Raw genomic sequence first — 18,321 nt, 5'->3', positions numbered from 1 at the left:
TGTTTCTTTTCCTTCTTCTTTGATCTGCTTTTGAATTGAGTATTTTTATAATTTTATCTTCTCTCCAAAATTGGTATATTAGGTATACTTATTTTTAAAAATATTTTAGTTGGTTGCCCCTGAACTTATTATATGCAACTTTAGTTATTCACAGTTTGCCTTCAAATAATAGTATACCATTTTATAGAGAGTGCAATAATTTTAAATCGCTATAATTATAACTCACCTGTCTTTTGTTTTTTTCACCGTTCTCATATATTTTGCTTTTACATTTGTTATAAACCCTTAAATATATCATTACCACTTTTGCTTTAGATAGTCGATTGTATTTCTAAGTGATTAAGGATAAGGAACAAAATGACTCTAAATTTACGTCTAGTTTTGTTATTTCCAAAGCTTTTTTTTTTCTTTTCTAGATCTATGTTCTTGTCCAATATAATATTACTTCCACCTGAAGAAGTGCCTTTAATATTTCTTTTAATGTAGATCTGTTCAAAGGTTGTCTCCTATTTTTTTCTGATACAGTTTTTTACTTTCACTTTACAAATACTTTATCCCTGAAATAGAAATCTATGCTGACATGTTTTTGCAGCACTTTGTCTTTTAAAAGTGTATTTATTTATTTTGAGAGAGAAAGAGAGAGTGTGCACATGTGAGTGGGGGCAGAGCAGAAGGAGAGGGAGAGAGAGAATCCCAAGCATGCTCCTTGCTCAGTATGGAGCCTGACACAGGGCTCAATCTCATGACTGTGAAATCATGACCTGAGCAGAACCAAGAGTCAGATGCTTAACAGACTCAGCCATTCAGGCTCCCCTTTCAACCCTTTTAAATGTGTCATTTCATTGTCTTCTGGCTTATAATGAATATTTATCTTTTTTATTTGCATATTTATGAATTTCTCTATAGCTTTAGTTTTCAGAAATTGAGAAATGTGTATGTATAATTACATGTGTATGCATTTTGGTTTTATGTTGTTTTGTATTTCTTTTGTAGATCTCTGGTCTTGGCTCAGTGGTTTGATGTTTTTCGTTATCTTTGGGAAATTCCCATCCTTTATCTTTTTAAATACTTATTGCTCCTGTTCTCTCTCTCTTCTGAGATTCTAAGTACTTGTATATTAGACAATTTGCTACTAGTTCAAATCCTTTGGATGCTCCATTATGTGTTTTCTTTTTCTGCAATTTGGGTGATCTCTATTGATCTATCATTAACTTCACTAATTCTTTCTCAACTATGTCAAGTCTACTAATCAGCGCTTTGAAAGGATACTTCTGATGTTTTTAATTTCCACCGTCCCATTTGTCTATTTTCATAGTATATATCTCTGCCAAAATTCCTCATCTGTTTATGAATATTACCCATGTTTTCTGCTAGATAGATATTTAAGATATGAATCACAGTTATTTTTAAATTGTGGTTTTATAGTTCCAAAATCTGAGACAACTCTAAGTCTAGTTCTGGTGATTACTTTTTATCTTGACAATGGATTGTATTTTTCTTTTAATTTATGTGTATGTCTCATAACTGTTTTTGAATCATAGGCATTTTATGTAGAACAGTAGATACTGGAGCAAATAACATTTATGCCTATATATAGGTATGTCTTTTCTTCTATTGGGCCATTGGAGAAAAGGCCCAATTGAATCAATCCAGCCAGGAGGTGAGCTGTGTATATGCTTTGTTGTTGCTATGGTTATGTTCAGTGTAGAACTAGTTCTAATTTCTCTAATGGAAGACTTCCATTGACTTGTGCTGAGCATCTGGTCTAGGGTCCTGAAGAGTTTTTCTCAGTGTTCCTGCTTAGCCCTTTTTGCCTTTCCTACAGGCCTTGGTAACAGGGAGACTCTCTCCACTCCTCCCCTATCCCAGTGGAGTGGGTGCTTTTTGTCATTCACTGTTTCCTATGCTTGGGGCAGGGCAGGATAGGTGCTTTGTTGTACTAGCCCAGCCTCCATTGTTGGCAAACCCCCTATTGATCACCCTCAGATGTAGAGATTTCTCAGCATTCCTGCTTCTCCTCCCTGTGACAGCCAACTTTGCCTTGGATCTGTGGTAAATCTTGTGCAGAAGAGTTTCATGCCTCTCAGGAGACCTTGAATATAGGATCTTCAACCTAAAACTCTCCTATTCTTTCTGTAGGACTAAAGGTATTTTTCTTCTATCCTTTCCCCAGAAAAAAAAAATTAAGATTCACTGCCCCTTCCCAAGAAGCTTAAAGCTTTTATTTTGTATGAGCAAAGGGGCTTAGGGAAATGTGTGATGTTTTATGCCTGCTCTACAGTGGCAGTCAACTCCTCCTATAGGCCTATAGCCCTGTGGGAGAGGCTCTGGTCTCTTACTCTGCCATTCATCTTTCTACCAAGCATCTGAGTGATGTCCATGAAAAATAGCATGTAAATGGGTATAAAACCCTTTGTGTCTGGGGTTTTTAGGGGATCTATACTGTATACTAGCCTACATTCAACTACTAACTGCTCATTATCATATTTATTGATTTTTTTTCTTACCCATCAAATGACAACTGGTACTTCTCCCTCCCATTCTGTGTTACTTCTCTCTCCTTAGAAGGTCCCGTCCTTGACTTTTAGGCTACTTGGTTGCCCTATACATCAGCTTTGTGATAAGTTGCAAAAATTAATGACTTTGTAATTTATTTTTTTACTGTCTTGGTGGAAATGACACACTTTCTAGCTTGGCACATTCTCATTAAAAGTAAAACTTACCCATTATTTTTTATACTACACCAATTAGGATTTTGCCTTCACCTCTCCACTGACATAGTCAAAGTCATCAGGCATCTCCACACTGCTAAATCTACTAGATAATTCTTAGTACCAATCTTTCTTCATTAGTAACACTAGGCTGAGTTGATCCCTCTCTTATTCTGTGAACATTTTACTTGGTTTCCAATACACAATACACTCCTAGCTTTCCTCTTTCATTTCTGGAAGTTCCTTCTCCATATATTTTGCTGATTCTTCTTCTTTTCAATGTCTTAAAATTGGAGTACCCCTGGGCTCAACCATTGTACCTCTTTCCTTCTCTACCCACACCCATTAGTGATCTCATCCAGTCTTGTGATTTTAAGTGTTAGTCTAACATGAGGGATCTCCATATTTCTGTATCTAGCCCAAACTTTTTCTATTCCACACCCATATTAGTTTATTTCTTGACTTCTCTACTACAATGTCCATTGGCAGTTCAAACATCTTGTCAAAAAATTAATTCCTTATTTTCATATTTTAATCTATAGCAGACACATTCTTCTCCATCTCTCCAGATCATAACCTATTAGTTCATACCCCAAAGACAAAAACAAAAACGTAGCCCTTGCCTTCTTTCTTACATACACATCACACAACTAACTCTTTAGCAACTCATGTTGGCTCCACTTGGAAAAAAATAAAATAAAATAAATTTAAAATTAAAATAAAAAATTCACTTTCTTCTAACCATTTTGATTATTGCACCCAAATAATCATCATGTATTGCCTGGCTTATTGTAAGTATTTTCTATCCAGTGTCCTTCATTCCACTTTTGCTCCAGTATGCTTTCATCATGGGATTAAGAGTGAATTTTGGGAGTATAGGTCAGATCTGTCACCATCCTGCTCCAAATCCTCTAACAACCCCTATTTAAGTCAAAATAAAGACCAAATATATCACAAAAGATCTTTCTCTGGACCTCTCTATCTGAATATCATCTCTTACTGCTCTTCCTCTTACTGCCTAGGATGAATAATAAATTTAGTCTACTAAAATAAAAAATAGGGGTGCCTGGGTGGCTCAGTCGGTTAAGCGACTGACTTTGGCTCAGGTCATGATCTCACAATTTGTGAGTTTGAGCCCCACATCAGGCTCTGTGCTGACAGTTCAGAGCCTGGAGTCTGCTTCAGATTCTGTGTCTCCCTCTCTCTCTCTCCCTCCCCCCGCCCCTCAAAAGCATTAAAAAATAAGGTAAGATAAATAAAATTAAAATAAAATATAATATAATATAATATAATATAATATAATATAATATAATATAATATAATTTCCAACTATACTTGACACTTTACTGTTCTTCAAAGTACCAGATATATTCCCACCCAGAGCTTTTGCACTACATGTTTCCTCTGACTAGAACGCTTTTCTCCTGGATATCTACAGAGCTTACTCCTTCACCTTCAAATATTAACTCAAATGTTATGTTTTCAAAACATTAACTGACCCACTTCCAACAAGGGCTCTCTGTGCTTCTTACTTTGCTTAATTTTTCTTCATAATACCTTTTCCCATAGTATACGATTATCACCTCTACCAAAGTATATAATGTACTTATTTACTGTGCTTAGTGTTATGTTTCCTCACATTAAAATGGAAAACAATAATTTTGTCTTTTTCACCAACGTAACCCCACTGTTTAGAAGAGTATCTAACAAAGAGTAGACAATCACTAAATATTTTGTTAATGTTTATTTATTTATTTTGAGAGAAAGAGAGCACAAGCAGGGGAGGGGAGAGAAAGAGAGAGACAGAATCCCAAGCAGGCTTTTCCTGGTCAGCATGGAACCTGATGCAGGGCTCAAATTCACAAAACATTAGATCATGACCTGAGCCAAAATCAAGAGTTGGTACTCAGCTGACTGAGCCACTCAAGTGTCCCAATTGCTAAATATTTCTTTAATGAATGATCAGGGTTGATTGTATGAATTAAATTAAGTCGGGGCGCCTGGGTGGCGCAGTCGGTTAAGCGTCCGACTTCAGCCAGGTCACGATCTCGCGGTCCGTGAGTTCAAGCCCCGCGTCAGGCTCTGGGCTGATGGCTCGGAGCCTGGAGCCTGTTTCCGATTCTGTGTCTCCCTCTCTCTCTGCCCCTCCCCCGTTCATGCTCTGTCTCTCTCTGTCCCAAAAATAAATTAAAAAAAAAAAAAAACGTTGAAAATAAATAAATAAATAAATAAATAAATAAAGTCACATAGGTAGAACACCTGATATCCAAGAGGATCTTACTAAATACTTTCCATGAATAGTACAAGCAAGGATGAGCACATAAATATTCTTTGATGAACTAGTGTGACTTTTCAGTTTTTAAGTTTTAAATCCCCTGTTCTGAGTGGAAACAAATAATGAATAAGTATATATTTAAAAATTACATTCTTGGGGCACCTGGGTGGTACCGTTGGTTAAGCATCCTACTCTTAATTTCTGCTTAGCTCTCCCTTTCATACAAAACTACTTTTGGCATGTAGTTTTGTGTTGTTGAAGCAAAACTCAGACTTTCAAAAACGTCACACACAAAAAAGATAAAATGCACATTGTTCTCTATTACCTTGACTTTCTCACTTATAAGAATATAACTTTTATTTATTTTTTTTTAATTTTTAATTTAATCATTTATTCAAGGGCGGGGGAAGAGTGTTAAGGAATTGGCTGACATAATTATGGAAGCTGTCAAGTCCAAATCTGCGATGTGGGCCAGCAGTTTAGAAACCCAGGACAACTGATGGTGCAAATAAAATCCAAATGCCATCTGTTGGATAATTCCCTATTGCTTGAGGAAGCCAATACTTTGTTCTGTTCAAACCTTCGACTGACTAGATGAAGCCCACCCACATTATGGAGGGCAATCTGCTTACTCAAATTTTAAATGTGAATCTCATCCAAAAACATTCTCCAAGTTGACACAAAAATTAATTATCACAACAGGTATTTAGGCACACTAAACATACATTAAAAATGTACACAAATGTTTACAGCAGTTTTATTCAGAATAGCTAAGTCTGTAAACCTCATTTGTCCATCAGCAAGAGAATAGACAAACAGTGGTATACTTATAAATTATACCGTAAAAAGAACAAATTCCTTAACCACACACACCAACATAGATTAATCTCAAAAACATTAAGCTGAATGGAAAAAGGCTTACATAAAAGAACACATAATGTATGATACCATTTATATAAAGTTCTAGAACTGGCAAGGCTAATCTACAGTGGAAAAAAGAATCGTATTTGAATCTGAGGGCAGGTGGGTAGGTATTGATGAGCAAAAGGCATAAAGAAATTTCCAAGTGTAATAGAAATTTTCTGTTTCTTAAAGGAATTTTGGTTTTCATGGATGTATGCAGATTCCAAATCTATCAGTCATACACTAATTTTTTTCACATATAGTTATATAAAATTTTTATCTTAAAAACAATAAACAAATGTTGAACCATAGTTAATGCTATGTATGCTTAAGCATTTAGAGGCACCTAAACACTTCAGCATGCATTTCATCAAACAGATTTTAAAATTTATTTATAGTCTACAACCTACTTTAAAATGCATCAAAAAACTTAAATGGATTTGTGGGTAAGCAATGGGACAGATAGTTATGTAAGAAAGCATATATAGTAAAGTTAACCGAAGAACCTATTGGTAGTTATACTGGTATTCACTGTACCCTTCTATGTTTTTCTATGTTTGAAACTTTTTATAATAAAATATTAGGGGAAAAAATAAAATGTAAATAAAATAATTATTTGTAAAAGTATCTCCCATGCACTCAGTATAATTGATCCCTTTTTGGTAAAAATGAAAACCTGTTTTCCTAATTAATTTATATTTAAATAGAAAACATCCACAAGGAAAAACTGAAATAAAGTTTTCATGTAGCTCTTTAAATTATATTTTTTACTGTAGATCAGAAGCAAAGTATAATAAAAACTAAAGCATTGCTTGTCAGGAAATACACATGATTAGTCCCTTCAAGCAGGCATGAAAGGGAGAATTTTATTTTATTTTATTTTATTTTATTTTATTTTATTTTATTTTAACGTTTATTTATTTTTGAGACAGAGAGAGACAGAGCATGAACAGGGGAGGGGCAGAGAGAGAGGGAGACACAGAATCTGAAACAGGCTCCAGGCTCTGAGCTGTCAGCACAAGGCCCGACGTGGGGCTCAAACTCACGGACCGCGAGATCGTGACCTGAGCCGAAGTCGGATGCTTAACCAACTGAGCCACCCAGGCGCCCCTGAAAGGGAGAATTTTAAAGGAGGGTCTCATCTCCCTGTCTAAAGTGTCTTATTATTGCTTTTTCTTTCAGAACTGTAGACCTAAAAGTCATGGACATATTATTGGATACAAAGCATCCTTTGCATTACTGACATTCTCCAGTTGAAGGGTCCTGAGTACTTCCTATAGAAGGCAAATGATACCTATAAACCTTTTACTCTGATCCCTGATTTTAAAAATGAAGGTCTGACTCTTCACCACAGATTTCCTAATAATTCATATAAACCAGTCAGTGCTTTTGCAAACTGAGGTTTGAGAAAAGAAACAGTAACACTTTTAAGTTTCCAATGGCAATATCAGAGGTAAAATAAAACAGCACCTGTGTCTGAATGACTTATATTAAATTAACAACTCTGAACTAATTATGATGAACTTGACCATCGATATTCCCCATTATCATCAAGCAAGGACTCAATGATCTCTTCTAAATGGGAAGCTTTCTGGATCCCCATCCCACTTTTGCCTCCTTCCATTATCCCACTTCCAGAGGGTCCTCACTCAAATACACCTACACTAATGCACATAGACACAGCCTAATAATGTTGAAAAAGTATTTTCCAATATTTATACCTCAATGCCTTCCATTCACATAGTGCCTTACATTTCAATATGCCTTAGTAATAGTAGTCCACTAAGACTTAATAGGAAATGCTGCCTCCAGCTTTAGTTCTCAAATCATTGTTCAAATAGAGCAGCATGAAAATCACTGGTGGCTATTTTAAAACCAGGTTTATGAGACCTACCTTACAACTACTCAAAGAGAAAAAACAGAATTCTGTAAGATGGTGCCCAGAGCTGTGTGTGTGTGTGTGTGTGTGTGTGTGTGTGTGTGTGTACCCTTTCACTCAAAATTTAAGAATCACAGGGTTCTTACCAATTATGCCTATTCTTTGGCATGAGAATCTTGATTGAAATCATTACCTGGGTTCCAGCTAGTTAAGATAGCTATTTATAACAATATATGTAGAACTTTTTAATTGAAAAAAAAAAAGGATTAACTGAAAATTCTTTAATGTCCGTGATGGATTGACTTTACTAGAGCATGTGTGTGTGGAAAAATGAAAGGACAGAAGTGCAGACTGTAGAATAGGCAATACTGAGAGTAATATTTAACATGGTTCTGGTTGTATTGCCTAATCCCTTCTTTGTAGAAATTAGTAATAATCCTAGTCAAATGTCCTTCACAATAGATCTTTGTTTGGTCATAGTCTTTCTTTTCTTTCTATGTTATCCTGGGTCATTCTTCCTTATCCCTGATTTCCAATAGAAAGTGGCTTCATTATGGTGGCCATGAAATTTCAGTTTTGGGAGACAATTATTCATAGGTTTCTTATTTCTGCATATCTTATAAGCAGAGACACTGACTGCTTATTTTTTTGAGCTATATTTTCAACAATGTTTGCATAGCAAGCAGCATTGGAGGATATAGTGTCTTCCTTGAGAGAAACAGGAAGGTTTGCTTGGTATCCAGTATAAAAGATGCATGTTTCCTAAATTCAAGGTTTCTTTCCTGTGATATAACCCAACACATATACAGGTGTCACCCGGCTCTCTTCATATCACCTTGTGGAAACTGGGGTGTAGGGCACCAGTGCAAGAAAACGCTGAGTCTCTGGCTACTATGAGTAATTAATTGTCCTTTGTCTATAACCCAGAGGTTATTTGTCTTCTTTCTGCAGCGGGATAATTTACTAGCTTAAGGGTATGGTAAAATCCCAGGTGCTTCACAGTTTTGATGGTAAATTGCATAACATTTTCCATTTCTCTCTCCTTACAGAAAGTTCAGACTAAGCAATAAACCCTTAAAAACTTTATTTGTATAATTCTAGTTATCTCCATTGTAACTTCCAAAATTTCAAGAGACTCTTTCACTGTGTAGGAAGTGTAGAGAATACTTCTACAAGTAATTTGTAGACCCAGACATGACATCCTTGTTCTAACCAGGCCTACACTGTCATATGTTGTGTCTCCTCAGAAGTCTAATATACATTACGCTGAAGGGAAGGGCTGGCATTTTATCTCACTATGGTCTCCTATATGCAGCAACTTGCAGATCAAATCCAAACTAAAACTGATTTTATGATTGTTTTTCTCAACATGTCTAATAAATCTGACTGTAGCTTCCTGTGCAAGTGGAGAGGAAGGAGTTCCTTACCAATTTTATCTCTGTAGTCATATATAGACTTCAAAGTACTTTTATTTTGTTTTCTGTTTTATGTAAGCACAGTATCATAGACTTAACTTTTAAAGTTGACAAAGATCTTAGAAGTCATCTCTGTGCAACCTCCAAAACAAAGCATATACACAAAATATAAGCAGACATTGCTTAATAATCTATAGTGATTGGAGCTTACAGAATTCACAGGAAAGTGCTTACTTATCATGATTGAGTTTATTTAATATTTAGAAATGTCTTCTTATCCCAATCATCTCTAACCATAGTCCTAGGATCATCTTCTAGAGCTTCCACTGCACTTAACTATCCTCTCGCAGATATCATAAGCAATTTCCTCCCCAAACCAAACTTATCATATTATTTTTTAAATGCCATGACTTCAAAATCTTTGGGTATTCTGGCAAAATCCATACTAAAATGTACTTTATAGCTGCTTCTCCCACAACAGCCTAATAGCAAAACTTAACATTGTTTTGGTCTTTTTTGTGCAGATTAATCATATTGTTGATTTATATTATGTTCATAATTATTTAGAAATGTCAGGTCTTTTTCATATGAATTCCTGACAAACCAAGTTCATCACGTGTTAAATTCATACAATTGATTTTTTTCTCTTATCTAAAATAATCAAAAAAACACTGTGCTAACTTAGTTTGGTGGGCTTTAATCCATTTTCTATCCTCTTAGGATTCTTTTTAAATGTTATTTCTGTAATCAAAAGTATTGGTATCTTTTTCAAGATATGTCATTACAATATCTGAAACAAATGCCTTTAAACCCTTATCTAAGTTATTGATTAAAACATCAGACGGAACAGGACCAGTAACATAACCTTTTGATCTCTAGCTTTCTCTCATAATTGACATGATCCTTAAGATCTACATTTTTTAAGTGTGGTTATTTAAAAGGTTTCACATTTACCTTACTGTATTGTCAGCTAGGATTATTTAGTTATCTCATTCCCAAAGTTACAATGACTTGAAAAAAATGTAATGTGCCTTGCTGAAACTTGGGGAAACTATTTGATTAATCCTTTATTATGAAATGTATAAATATTTCTTGTAGAAAATTGCAGAATCGCATGGGAAATAGTGCAGTTGACCATAGTTTAAAGATGGTTATCAGAATCAGAATAGGTTCACAAAGTCTGCAAAGTAGCAGAGACACAAATGAAGTGCAGATAAAACCACCCTGAAGCTGGGAGAATACTATGGGCTTTAAATTATCTGTATATAGAGAAATCATTATTAAATACCAATACAGCTACTATTAAACTTCTGACTATCACCTCAAGAGATTGTGTCTGGAGAAAAGGGCTAAGTCTGAAGAAACTGCATAGAAAACAGGAAAAGAGAAAAGGGGGCATGGGCATGGACAAAGCAAACCTAAAGTTACCACAGAAAACTCCAACACTGAACACAGATCTGAAACATGATGGGTGAAAGTCCTAGATATAGTAAAAGATTTGAAAATACATAGGTCCTGAGGTGGAAGCCTTGGACAAAGAACATTTCGGGGGGAGAGGCAGGTAAGTAGAATGGAGAAGACATCCATTTAAACTGGTAGTGAAGCCAAAGAAGGAATTAAGAGAAACAAATAGAGCTCTTGAAATTTAAAAAAAAAAAAAAAAAAGACATGAGTCCTTTCCTTCCACCACCACCAACATAAAATATATCCATTTTTAAAAAGTAACTTTATCCTAGTAACAGCAATCAGACAAGAAAAAAAAATAAGGCATCCATATTGGTAAAGAAATTAAACTGTCACTTTGTACAGATGACAAGATACTACACTTAGAAAACCCTAAAAACTCCACCAAAAGACTACGAGAAGTAACAAATGAATTCAGTACATTTGCAGGATACAAAATTAATAGCCAGAAATTGATAGGATTTCTATATACTAATGATGAAGTAGCAGAAAGAGAAATTAAGAAAACAGCTCCATTTACAATTACACAAAAATAATAAAATACCTCTGAATAAATTTAATGAAGGAGGTAAAAGAGCTATACTCTGCAAAATATAAAACACTGATGAAAGAAAGATGGCACAAACAAATGTAAAGATATTCCATGCTTGTGGACTGGAAGAATTAATATTGTTAAAATGTCTACCCAGTGCTCGCTTAGGCAGCACATATACTAAAATTGGAACGATACAGAGATTAGCATGGCCCCTGCACAAGGATGACACGCAAATTCGTGAAGCATTCCATATTAAAAAAAAAAAAGTCTACCCAAAGTAATATACACATTCAATGCAATCCTTATCAAAATACCAACAGAATTTTTCACAGAACTAAAACAAATACTACTAAGATTTGTATGGATTTCTAACCAAAGCAATTTTGAGAAAGAACAGCAAAGATGAAGTTATCACAATTCCAGATTTCAAGATACACTACCAAGCTGCAGTAGTCAAAACAGTATGGTACTGGCACAAAAATAGACACATAGGTGAGTGGAAAAGAACAGAAAGCCCAGAAATAAACCCACACTTACATAGTCAATCTGTGACAAAGGAGACAAGAATATATAATAGCGACAAGACAATTTCTGTAATAAATGATGCTGGGACAACTGAACAGCAAAAGAATGAAACTGAACCACTTACTAACACCATAAGCCAAAATAAACTCAAAATGGTCTCAAGACCTAAATGAAAGACTTGAAACCATAAAAATCTTAGAAGAGAACACAGGCACTAATTTCTCTGACATTAGCCATAGAAACATGTTTCTAGATATGTCTACTCAGGAAAAGAACCAAAAACAAAAGTAAATTATTGGAACTACATCAAATTAAAAAGCTTCTGTGCAGTTTAGGAAACCACCAACAAAACAAAAAGGCAACCTATAAAATGGGAGAAGATGTTTACAAATGATATAACCAGTGATGGGTTAATATCCAAAATATATAAAGAACTTACATAATTCAACACCAAAACCACAAACGATACAGTTTAAAAATGGGCAGAGGACCTGAATACACCTTTTTGCCAAAGAAAACATATAGCCAACAGACACATGAAAAGATGCTCAACATCAGTAATCATCAGACAAATGCAAATTAGAACTACAATGAAATATCACCTCACACCAGCCAGAATGGCTAGTATCAAAAAGTCAAGAAATAACAAGTGTTGAAGAGGATAAGAAGGAAAGTGAACACCCATGCACTGTTGGTGGGAATGTAAATTGGTGCAACCACTGTGGAAAACAGTACAGAGACTCCTCAAAAAATTAAAAGTAACAATGTCTCATGATCCAGTAATTCCACTAGAGGGTATTTATAAAGAAAAATGAAAACACTAATTCCAAAAGATGTATGTATGTTTATTCCAGCAATGTTTACAATAGTCAAGATAAGGAAGCAATCTAAGTGTCCATTAATAGATGAATGAATACTATCTTGTGATATATATACACGATGGAATATTACACCACCATAAAGAACAAGAGGACTTGCCATTTGTGACACCATGGATGGATCTAGAGCATTTTATGCTAACTGGAATAAGTCAGACTGAGAAAGACAAATGCCATATGATTTTCCTCATAAGTGGAATCTAAACAATGAATGAAAAAAACAAAAAGTAGAATCAGACCTATAAATAACAGAGAGCAAACTGATGGTTGCTGGAGGGAAGGGGTATAGGGGATGGATAAAATGGGTAAAGGGGAGTGGTAGCTATAGGCTTCCAGTTATGGAATGAATAAGTCATGGGACTAAAAGGCACAGCATAGAGAATATGGTCAATAATATTATAATAGCATTGTATGTTGACAGATGGTAGTTACACTTGTAGTGAGCATAGCATTACATATAGAAAAGGTGAATCACTGTATTGCACACCTGAAACTAATATAACATTGTCAATTATGCTCAAATTAAAAAATTTTAAATTTAAAAATTAATATACAAAGTAACTTTATTAAACAGAAAAGTGTGCTTTAGAAATAGGAACACTGTTTATAAAATGGGTAAAATAAAATTAGGATATTTCCATGTAAAGCTACTATAAGATAAAAACAGAAAATGACAACAGTATATCTAAGGAAAATTCCTCCAAAAGAACAAATCATGAAGCAGAAATTAGAGTTATAAGACAACACTCAAACTGAATAAAATACCCTAAAATAAGTGTTTGAAGATAATGCTTATACAACAAATTCACATTTTAGGAACAAAATAGACAAATCAGCAAGAAAAGAAATGAGTTGATTGAAATCAACAAGAAAATTAAAGAAAAAGTCATAGGAACTGGTTCCGGAAGATGGCGGCGTAGGAGGACGCTGGGCTCACCGCCCGTCCTGCTGATCACTTAGATTCCACCTACACCTGCCTAAAGAACCCAGAAAACCGCCAGAGGAGTAGCAGAACGGAGTCTCCGGAGCCAAGCGCAGACGAGAGGCCCACGGAAGAGGGTAGGAAGGGCTGCGAGGCGGTGCGCGCTCCACGGACTGGCGGGAGGGAGCCGGGGCGGAGGGGCGGCTCGCCGGCCAAGCAGAGCCCCCGAGTCGGGCTGGCAAAAGCGGAGGGGCCGGACGGACTGTGTTCCGACAGCAAGCGCGACTTAGCGTCTGGGAGGTCAGAAGTTAACAGCTCTGCTCAGAAAGCAGGAAGGCTGGAGGACAAAGGGAGGGAGAGCTGCTGAGCCCCCGGACGGCAGAGCTCAGCTTGGCGGGGAACAAAGGCGCTCGCCAGCGCCATCTCCCCCGCCCATCCCCCAGCCAAAATCCCAAAGAGAACCAGTTCCTGCCAGGGAACTTGCTCGCTCCGCGCAAACACCCAACTCTGTGCTTCTGCGGAGCCAAACCTCCGGCAGCGGATCTGACTCCCTCCCGCTGCCACAGGGCCCCTCCTGAAGTGGATCACCTAAGGAGAAGTGAGCTAAGCCTGCCCCTCCCCCCCCGTGCACCTTGCCTACCCACCCCAGCTAATACGCCAGCTCCCCAGCACCACAAGCCTGGCAGTGTGCAAGTAGACCAGACGGGCCACACCACCCCACAGTGAATCCCGCCCCTAGGAGAGGGGAAGAGAAGGCACACACCAGTCTGACTGTGGCCCCAGCGGTGGGCTGGGGGCAGACATCAGGTCGGACTGCGGCCCCGCCCACCAACTCCAGTTATACACCACAGCACGGGGGAAGTGCCCTGCAGGTCCTCACCACTCCAGGGACTGTCCAAAATGACCAAACGGAAGAATTCCCCTCAGAAGAATCTCCAGGAAATAACAACAGCTAATGAACTGATCAAAAAGGATTTAAATAATATAACAGAAAGTGAATTTAGAATAATAGTCATAAAATTAATCGCTGGGCTTGAAAACAGTATACAGGACAGCAGAGAATCTCTTGCCACAGAGATCAAGGGACTAAGGAACAGTCACGAGGAGCTGAAAAACGCTTTAAATGAAATGCAAAACAAAATGGAAACCACGACGGCTCGGATTGAAGAGGCAGAGGAGAGAATAGGTGAACTAGAAGATAAAGTTATGGAGAAAGAGGAAGCTGAAAGAAAGAGAGATAAAAAAATCCAGGAGTATGAGGGGAAAATTAGAGAACTAAGTGATACACTAAAAAGAAATAATATACGCATAATTGGTATTCCAGAGGAGGAAGAGAGAGGGAAAGGTGCTGAAGGGGTACTTGAAGAAATTATAGCTGAGAACTTCCCTGAACTGGGGAAGGAAAAAGGCATTGAAATCCAAGAGGCACAGAGAACTCCCTTCAGACGTAACTTGAATCGATCTTCTGCACGACATATCATAGTGAAACTGGCAAAATACAAGGATAAAGAGAAAATTCTGAAAGCAGCAAGGGATAAACATGCCCTCACATATAAAGGGAGACCTATAAGACTCGTGACTGATCTCTCCTTTGAAACTTGGCAGGCCAGAAAGGCTTGGCACGATATCTTCAGTGTGCTAAACAGAAAAAATATGCAGCCGAGAATCCTTTATCCAGCAAGTCTGTCATTTAGAATAGAAGGAGAGATAAAGGTCTTCCCAAACAAACAAAAACTGAAGGAATTTGTCACCACGAAACCAGCCCTACAAGAGATCCTAAGGGGGATCCTGTGAGACAAAGTACCAGAGACATCACTACAAGCATAAAACATACAGACATCACAATGACTCTAAACCCGTATCTTTCTATAATAACACTGAATGTAAATGGATTAAATGCGCCAACCAAAAGACATAGGGTATCAGAATGGATAAAAAAACAAGACCCATCTATTTGCTGTCTACAAGAGACTCATTTTAGATCTGAGGACACCTTTAGATTGAGAGTGAGGGGATGGAGAACTATTTATCATGCTACTGGAAGCCAAAAGAAAGCTGGAGTAGCCATACTTATATCAGACAAACTAGACTTTAAATTAAAGGCTGTAACAAGAGATGAAGAAGGGCATTATATAATAATTACAGGGTCTATCCATCAGGAAGAGCTAACAATTATAAATGTCTATGCGCCAAATACCGGAGCCCCCAGATATATAAAACAGTTACTCATAAACATAAGCAACCTTATTGATAAGAATGTGGTCATTGCAGGGGACTTTAACACACCACTTACAGAAATGGATAGATCATCTAGACACACAGTCAATAAAGAAACAAGGGCCCTGAATGATACATTGGATCAGATGGACTTTACAGATATATTTAGAACTCTGCATCCCAAAGCAACAGAATATACTTTCTTCTCGAGTGCACATGGAACATTCTCCAAGATAGATCATATACTGGGTCACAAAACAGCCCTTCATAAGTTTACAAGAATTGAAATTATACCATGCATACTTTCAGACCACAATGCTATGAAGCTTGAAATCAACCACAGGAAAAAGTCTGGAAAACCTCCAAAAGCATGGAGGTTAAAGAACACCCTACTAACGAATGAGTGGGTCAACCAGGCAATTAGAGAAGAAATTAAAAAATATATGGAAACAAACGAAAATGAAAATACAACAATCCAAACGCTTTGGGACGCAGCGAAGGCAGTCCTGAGAGGAAAATACATTGCAATCCAGGCCTATCTCAAGAAACAAGAAAAATCCCAAATACAAAATCTAACAGCACACCTAAAGGAAATAGAGGCAGAACAGCAAAGGCAGCCTAAACCCAGCAGAAGAAGAGAAATCATAAAGATCAGAGCAGAAATAAACAATATAGAATCTAAAAAAACTGTAGAGCAGATCAACGAAACCAAGAGTTGGTTTTTTGAAAAAATAAACAAAATTGACAAACCTCTAGCCAGGCTTCTCAAAAAGAAAAGGGAGATGACCCAAATAGATAAAATCATGAATGAAAATGGAATTATTACAACCAATCCCTCAGAGATACAAACAATTATCAGGGAATACTATGAAAAATTATATGCCAACAAATTGGACAACCTGGAAGAAATGGACAAATTCCTAAACACCCACACTCTTCCAAAACTCAATCAGGAGGAAATAGAAAGCTTGAACAGACCCATAACCAGCGAAGAAATTGAATCGGTTATCAAAAATCTCCCAACAAATAAGAGTCCAGGACCAGATGGCTTCCCAGGGGAGTTCTACCAGACGTTTAAAGCAGAGATAATACCTATCCTTCTCAAGCTATTCCAAGAAATAGAAAGGGAAGGAAAACTTCCAGACTCATTCTATGAAGCCAGTATTACTTTGATTCCTAAACCAGACAGAGACCCAGTAAAAAAAGAGAACTACAGGCCAATATCCCTGATGAATATGGATGCAAAAATTCTCAATAAGATACTAGCAAATCGAATTCAACAGCATATAAAAAGAATTATTCACCATGATCAAGTGGGATTCATTCCTGGGATGCAGGGCTGGTTCAACATTCGCAAATCGATCAACGTGATACATCACATTAACAAAAAAAAAGAGAAGAACCATATGATCCTGTCAATCGATGCAGAAAAGGCCTTTGACAAAATCCAGCACCCTTTCTTAATAAAAACCCTTGAGAAAGTCGGGATAGAAGGAACATACTTAAAGATCATAAAAGCCATTTATGAAAAGCCCACAGCTAACATCATCCTCAATGGGGAAAAACTGAGAGCTTTTTCCCTGAGATCAGGAACACGACAGGGATGCCCACTCTCACCGCTGCTGTTTAATATAGTGCTGGAAGTTCTAGCATCAGCAATCAGACAACAAAAGGAAATCAAAGGCATCCAAATTGGCAAAGATGAAGTCAAGCTTTCGCTTTTTGCAGATGACATGATATTATACATGGAAAATCCGATAGACTCCACCAAAAGTCTGCTAGAACTGATACATGAATTCAGCAAAGTTGCCGGATACAAAATCAATGTACAGAAATCAGTTGCATTCTTATACACTAACAATGAAGCAACAGAAAGACAAATAAAGAAACTGATCCCATTCACAATTGCACCAAGAAGCATAAAATACCTAGGAATAAATCTAACCAAAGATGTAAAAGATCTGTATGCTGAAAACTATAGAAAGCTTATGCAGGTAATTGAAGAAGATATAAAGAAATGGAAAGACATTCCCTGCTCATGGATTGGAAGAATAAATATTGTCAAAATGTCAATACTACCCAAAGCTATCTACACATTCAATGCAATCCCAATCAAAATTACACCAGCATTCTTCTCGAAACTAGAACAAGCAATCCTAAAATTCATATGGAACCACAAAAGGCCCCGAATAGCCAAAGTAATTTTGAAGAAGAAGACCAAAGCAGGAGGCATCACAATCCCAGACTTTAGCCTCTACTACAAAGCTGTCATCATCAAGACAGCATGGTATTGGCATAAAAACAGACACATAGACCAATGGAATCGAATAGAAACCCCAGAACTAGACCCACAAACGTATGGCCAACTCATTTTTGACAAAGCAGGAAAGAACATCCAATGGAAAAAAGACAGTCTCTTTAACAAATGGTGCTGGGAGAACTGGACAGCAACATGCAGAAGGTTGAAACTAGACCACTTTCTCACACCATTCACAAAAATAAACTCAAAATGGATAAAGGACCTGAATGTGAGACAGGAAACCATCAAAACCTTAGAGGAGACAGCAGGAAAAGACCTCTCTGACCTCAGCCGTAGC

The 18,321-nt window shown here is 37.0% G+C and overlaps 1 non-coding gene across 1 annotated transcript; it reads left to right on the top strand.

Moving 5' to 3' along the window:
• Positions 1-11,335: 11,335 nt before the first annotated feature.
• LOC131508164 (U6 spliceosomal RNA) lies at positions 11,336-11,439 on the top strand. The gene has a single exon (XR_009259875.1). It is a non-coding gene; the product is annotated as a U6 spliceosomal RNA (small nuclear RNA).
• Positions 11,440-18,321: the final 6,882 nt, after the last annotated feature.

This window comes from Neofelis nebulosa, chromosome 3 (assembly GCF_028018385.1).
Source record: "Neofelis nebulosa isolate mNeoNeb1 chromosome 3, mNeoNeb1.pri, whole genome shotgun sequence".
Lineage (NCBI taxonomy): Eukaryota > Metazoa > Chordata > Mammalia > Carnivora > Felidae > Neofelis > Neofelis nebulosa.
Note: the sequence above shows the minus strand (reverse complement) of the source record. Positions and strands in the feature narration are given on the sequence as shown.